Source organism: Pongo pygmaeus, chromosome X, assembly GCF_028885625.2.
Source record: "Pongo pygmaeus isolate AG05252 chromosome X, NHGRI_mPonPyg2-v2.0_pri, whole genome shotgun sequence".
Taxonomy (NCBI): domain Eukaryota; kingdom Metazoa; phylum Chordata; class Mammalia; order Primates; family Hominidae; genus Pongo; species Pongo pygmaeus.
In genome coordinates, this window is record NC_072396.2 from 16,394,811 (window position 1) to 16,401,440 (window position 6,630).

Consider the following 6,630-nt stretch of genomic DNA (forward strand, 5'->3'; position numbering starts at 1 on the left):
GTATTCTGTATCTATGTAGCCAGCTATCAAATAAAATAAGATCATTACCACATATTTTTGTGACCTGTTTCTTGTTTAACTGAATCATGAACATCTTTCCATGTCAGTAAATGTACCCCTAAACTAGCATTTTTTTTTTTTTTAAGACAGAGTCTCACTCTGTCGTCCAGGCTGGAGTGCAGTGGTGCAATCACAGCTCACTTCAGCTTTGACCCCCCGGGCTTAAGCAATCCTCCCACCTCAGCCTCCTGGATAGCCGAGTAGCTGGGACTACAGGCATGTGCCTCCATGCCTGGGTTCAAGCGATCCACCCACCTCAGCCTCTCAGACTTCTGGGGTTACAGGCGTGAGCCACCATGCTCGGCCCACACTAGCATTTTTAATATTTAATGAATATTTTCTATGCAAAGCATTAGTCAAATTGCTGCAGTTTATATAGAAAAATAGGTAAGATAGTCTCTGCCCTCATGTGGGTATGGTATCATTTTTTTCTCCCTATCTAATATTTAGGTCATTTGCATATATTTGCTTTTACAAATAATGCTGTGATGAATATCCTTGTAGCTAAGTCCATGCATATGCTCATAATTTTAGAATGATTGTGCTGGCTACTCTCTGTTTGCCCCACTGGTCTACTCTCCATCCTTGTCTGCCTTGCTCCATGGACCACATCAGGGCTCATTTGCCCTCTGGCAATGTGCAGCTCATGCAGGGCTTTGGGGAGGGCGGTAGAGAAGGGTGGGTGATATATTGTGACTCCTATCCTGCCTCCCTGTAGGCTGTCATTAGCTGCATTCTTGTATTTATTGTTTTGGTGCCTGGGTAGCCCTCTCCCAGAGCTTAGTTCTCAGGAAGTTGCAAACCCCAAGGTAATGCACTATTCCTTGTTAGTTTCCTTTAACCTTGCCCTTGCCTTTATAGAGAGTTCTTTATTAAATCTTTCTCACTTACCCCATGTGAGTTTGCCATCTGTTTCCTGGCAGGACCCTGGATGATAAATGCATGCTCCTATTCCTAGCATATTCTGCATCCCTAATTGCTCACCTGCATTGGGAACTTGGGATGGATTGTGTAGAAAGGTCAAGAGCTCCCTTTTTGTTGACTGAAGGACTGGATACCCGTGATCACTGAGCAGCCATCTTCCATTTCTTTCTCCTGGACCCCTCCAGGCTCTGATGGGGATTTCTCAACCTATGCCTGTGGCACTCTGCTGGGGCCCAGAGGAAAGAATCAAGAGAGCCCTTAGCCCTCCTGCTCAGAGCTTTGACCTCAAGTATGTGAGAATTTCACCTTGTTCAGGATGCTCGAAACCTTCCCTAGAGACCAAGTGAGGTGGGAAAGGTTGTTGTGGTAATTTCTTATCCTTTTAAACACCTGAGCTCACAGCAAAATCTGTTTATTAAATTATTTCTCTACTTTAGTTTTAAACAGTATTACAATTTTTTTTTTTTTTTTTTTTTTTTTTGAGACAGGGTCTCGCTCTGTGGCCCAGGCTGGAGTGCAGTGGCATGATCACGGCTCAATGCAGCCTCAACCTCCTGGGCTTAAGCGATCCTTCCACCTCAGCCTCCCAAGTGGCTGGGACCACAGGTATGCACCACTGCGCCCAGCTAACTTTTGTATTTTTCGTGGAAGTAGGGTCTCCCTATGTTGCCCAGGCTGGTCTTGAACACCTGGGCTCAAGCCATCTGCCCACCTCAGCCTCTCAAAGTGCTGGAATTACAGGCATGAGCCACCGTGCCTGGCCTATGGTATTCTTATTAAATAGCCAGAAGTATATTTTCAGAGCTTCTAGCTTGGATTAGAGTCCCCTGATACTATTTCTTCTGTGATTCTATCTTTTCTGTGCATCAGTAGAAATGTGTTTTCCTAAAGTCTACATCCAGTTTTACCTTCCTTGCCTTTGGATTTTCAGATAACACAATCAATCCCTTTATTTAAAAGTTCTTCACACTTCTGTTTAATCAATTGTTCTTGACTGTTCAGAATGAAATGTCTGTCGCATTTCTTCTGTTACCTTCTGTTCAATGAAATTGTTAGCAAGACTAGTCAAAAATGATCAAATACTCTTCTTTTTGGTGGGAAATGAGAGTTTTCCATGGAGGAGCTTTGGAGGAGGGTTGTAGAGAAGGATGGGTGATATATTGTGACTCCTACCGTGCCTCCCTGTAGGCTGTCATTAGTGCATTCTTGTATTGGTGGTTGTGGTGCCTGGGTAGCCCTCTCCCAGAGCTTAGTTCTCAGGAAGTTGCTAACGCCAAGGTAATGCACCATTCCTTGTTAGTTTCCTCTAATCTTACCTTTGCATACCCTGCATATTTGGGGTCCCCATCTTATTGCCCCAGACCCCTGCTCCTTAATGAATTACTGCCTTCGGGAATTCCAGTTCCCAGAGGTGGGCACTAGGAGAAAGTTGGTTTCAGAGTCAGAAAGATCTGGAGTTTAATCTAATCATTATTTATTTATTTATTTATTATTATTTACTTGGCCCTGCCTAAGCAGGACCTCAAAAATTTGGTTATTCATTAATAATTGTTCCTCTCCATGGAAATCTTTAGTAAAAGGCCAAATATTTATTTGTTCTGAAGAGAAACCAGAGCATCCAATATTATTGGCTGTGTGAATCTAAGGCTTCTGCCTTACTGAGTTTCAAGCTTCCTGACTCAGCTCACAGATTATAAGAAGTAAATGGATTGACCTCTATGGAAATAATCAAGCACAGTGTGAGGAACTGTGGTTGCTCAGTCTGTGACTTATCCTCCCCAACTCCCTTTCCCACTTCCTCTCGCCATGCCTCTTCCCTCCTCCCTCTCCCCATCTCCCTCCCCCTTCCCTCTCTTCTACATTTCCCCTTTTCTTCCTACTTCCCATTTCCTGTCCCCACCTCTTCTCCTCCCTACTCCTCATCTCTCCTCTACACGTTCTATATGAGACTAACACGAGGACAAGAGGAATTAAAAACCAAGTCAGAAATATGTCAGATAGTTCCATTTCTCTTTGAAAACAAATCATAGATGTGCAGGGCATTGTACTCAGAAGGAAAACTCCCAATCATAAATCCAGGCTCCAAAAGGCTTTTCCAATACTCCCCATTTAGTTCATGAACTCTCACTGTGGAACATCAAGGACACAAAGAATGGCAGGAAATTGCTGATAATGTTCATTATTTTCCCAGTCTTTGAAAAATGCCTGTTTAATGTTTTGGACTAAAGATTTTTCCTGGTGAATCAAAAGATAAACTCTTAAAGTGGTTACATGATATATCAAATGGTCTTATCTGGTGGAAGCCAGCGGGCTAGCTAACATGAGCCAGTTCAGTAATTCTGAGGTGTTTGGAGTCAAGTTGGGGAAGGGATCCTGGGTTTCAGGAAACTGCTGTATCAGCTGATGGGCACTGCTCTAAATGTTGGCTGGAGAAATGCGCTTTGGGCCCTTAGCACCAAAATTTAGATTTACTTGGTTTCTCTTCTCAATTCTTACAAATCCTTAGCTTATCAAGGAAAATCAATGATCTTAAGATCTTTTAAGACTTTGCCCCACAATATGATGACAGAAAATATATTTTATCTTAAAATTTTATTACACTATATTATATATATAAAATAAATAATAAATACAATGTATAGTATATATGAAAGTTGTGAAGACTATTGACATATAAACACACAGAGGCTGGAACATTAATATCTGGGTTGTTCTCCATGATGTCTGCCTCTCCCACCAAAATACCTGCTCTCCTGAATTTTGCATTGCCCTTCTTTAAAAACAAATTACTGAGTTTTCTGAGCTTCCTCCTAAGGAGTCAGGAGACTCATGGTCTGGTTCCTGGATTTTCCTCACAGCGCAGCTCCCATATGCCTGTCTCCACTCATGCCTCAAAAGGAGAAACCAAGACCACTTTCTCCTCTGAGACAGGCAGAGACATCAGCCTTTCTGGGATTGCTGAAGAAGGGAGAAAAATACTGCAAGAAGCTATTGAACATACTGATGAAGTAAAAAATGAAATAGATAGATTTAATGAACTAGCCAGTGAGAAGATTTTGACAGTAGAACGGAAATATAACAAACTCTGCCAACCATTTTTTCAGAAAAGGTCAGAATTGATCCCCCAAATCCCAAATTTTGGGGTAACAGCATTTGTCAGCCATCTGTAATCACCCAACGGATTCTTCCTGCCTGCTGCACAGATAAAATCAATTCACTGAGACCATGGTATTGTAGTAGAGGAAGAGTTTAATTGACACGAGGCCGGCCACGCAGGAGATGGAGTTATTACTCAAATCAGTCTCCCTAAAGGCTTGGAGGTTAGGGGTTTTCAAGGATAGTTTGGTGGGCAGGGAACTAGGGAGTGGGAAATGTTGATCGGTTGGGGATGAAATCATAGGGGTGTGGAAAATGGTCTTTGTGCACTGAGTCAGCCTCTAAGTGGGGGCCATAGGACCAGTTGAGTCATGAGTTGCAGTCACAGTCCAGGTAGAGTCATCTGGGTAGAGTCATCCCATCATCAGAAATGCAGAAGTCTGAAAAAATATCTCAAAAGGACAACCTTAGGTTCTACAGTAAGGATGTTGCCTACAGAAGTAATTAGGGAAGTTACAAATCTTGTGAACCCTGGAACAGTTGTTTATGCTTACAATTTAACAGAATTTTGGCCCCTCTCATAATCCTAACCTTGTGGGCTTTGATTAGTTTTACAAAGATGGTTGTGGTTTAGTTTTGGGAAGAGCTATTATCATCTTTGCTTTGGTTAAATCTAAACTAAATTATTCCTCAAATTAGCTTAGCCTATACCCAGGAATGACAAAGGACAGCTTGGAGGTTAGAAGCAAGATGGAGTCAACTATGTCAGATTTATCTTACTCTCATAATTTTGCAAAAGTAATTTCACATCTGTAAGTGTCTGCACTGCTTGGGGAAGAGGAAGAAGAGGCACTTTGTGCAATATACAATGGGAAAAGAGTCTCTACCCCTTTCTGTTTGAATTCATTTTTATCCCTTTCTGTCTCAATGAAAACTGTATGGAATCAACACCACTGAGCTCTGTGGGAAAAAAGAAAAATCTGCTTCCTTTGCTCTGCTGGAAGCAGAAGGGTGTTAGGCCCCTGTGTGGTAGAGCATAGAATTCTAGCTTTTTTCCTTCTCAGAAAGAACACTGTGTCTCTTTGTGAATAAGGACAATTAGCATTTACCAACATGCATCTGTCTACTTTCTCTTGTTTAAAAAAATGAAAAAGAATTTTTTAAAATGGGGTTCTAGAAAGTCAGTAAAGGTTAGATTTTAGATGTTTGGGTGGGTGAAGTGGGCATTTTGACAACATGGCTTCTCCTTTGGTATGTTTAATTGTGATTTTTTTTTTTTTTAAGCATCAGTTTGGTGAAAAATAATTTTAATGTTTACCAGGCATCCTTGCAGTTTAAGATGACACTAAAAATGAATTCTCTCCTACTGATGACTTGAGCCCTGCCACTTGCTAGAAGAATCAGCAGAACCTGTAGGATCTCATTTGGAATTGGCATGCTGTATTGTAATTTTGTCCTTGTTTATTTTTAAATTTTGATTTACTGGAAAGGAAAGATGATGCTCAGTTTTAAATGTGAAACGTGTACAAGTTGATTTGTTACAAAAGACTAAATTTGTACACAAAAACAAAAAAAAAATTACTCTTACCAGATGCATTTCTGAACAATTTGTTTAGTTTTGCTTGTTTTTGAGCTTTATACAAATGTCTTAATAATGTATGTCGTGTTTTTTTCCTTCAAGTTTCTAACATTTATCAGTTCATCCATATCATTGTTTGTAGTTGGTATTCATTTCTTTTTACTAGTGCCTTTGGCCAGGCACGGTGGCTCATGCCTGTAATCCCAGCAATTTGGGAGGCCAAGGTGGGTGAGGTCAGGAGTTTGAGACCAGCCTGGCCAACATGGTGAAACCCCGTCTCTACTAAAAATACAAAAAATTAGCTGGGCGTGGTGGCAGACGCCTGTAATCCCAGCTACTTGGGAGGCTGAGGCAGGAGAATTGCTTGAGCCCGGGGGGCGGAGGTTGCAGTGAGCCGAGATCATGCCACTGCACTCCATCCTGGGCAACAAGAGTGAAACTCTGTCTCAAAAAACAAACAAACAAACAAAACACCACAACTAGTGCCCTTACATTTCATTTGGTGAATGCACACAATTCATTTATCCATACCACTGTCTATAAATATTTTGGTTGTTTATTGTTTCTGGGTGTTTGCATAATAGTCTTGCTAATGTAGATGAGACATATATTAATAAGAGAGCTGGGCACGGTGGCACATGCCTGTAGTCTCAGCTACTCAGGAAGCTGAGGCAGGAGGATCATTTGAGACCAGGAGTTTAAGGCTGTAGTGCACTATAATTGTTCCTGTGAATAGCCATTGCACTCCAGCCTGGGCAATATGGCAAGACCCCATCTCTAAAAACAAAAAAGAAATATAAGAATTTTTATTATTCCTTTGTCAAATTGTCATAAACACTGGGTTAATTTTTCTAGTGTCCCTTTGCTCTTTTTCTCGTTTCATCATTGCGATTTATCACCTAAAGAAACTTAGGTGCAGGAAAAAAATAAATGATTTGCCCATGCTCTGTTATCACTGCTGTTATTTTCAC

At 41.2% G+C, this 6,630-nt stretch overlaps 1 non-coding gene across 1 annotated transcript; it reads right to left on the reverse strand.

Annotated features, from left to right (window-relative positions):
• Positions 1-2,487: 2,487 nt before the first annotated feature.
• On the reverse strand, positions 2,488-2,602 carry LOC129025467 (U5 spliceosomal RNA). Its single transcript, XR_008497223.1, has one exon. It is a non-coding gene; the product is annotated as a U5 spliceosomal RNA (small nuclear RNA).
• Positions 2,603-6,630: the final 4,028 nt, after the last annotated feature.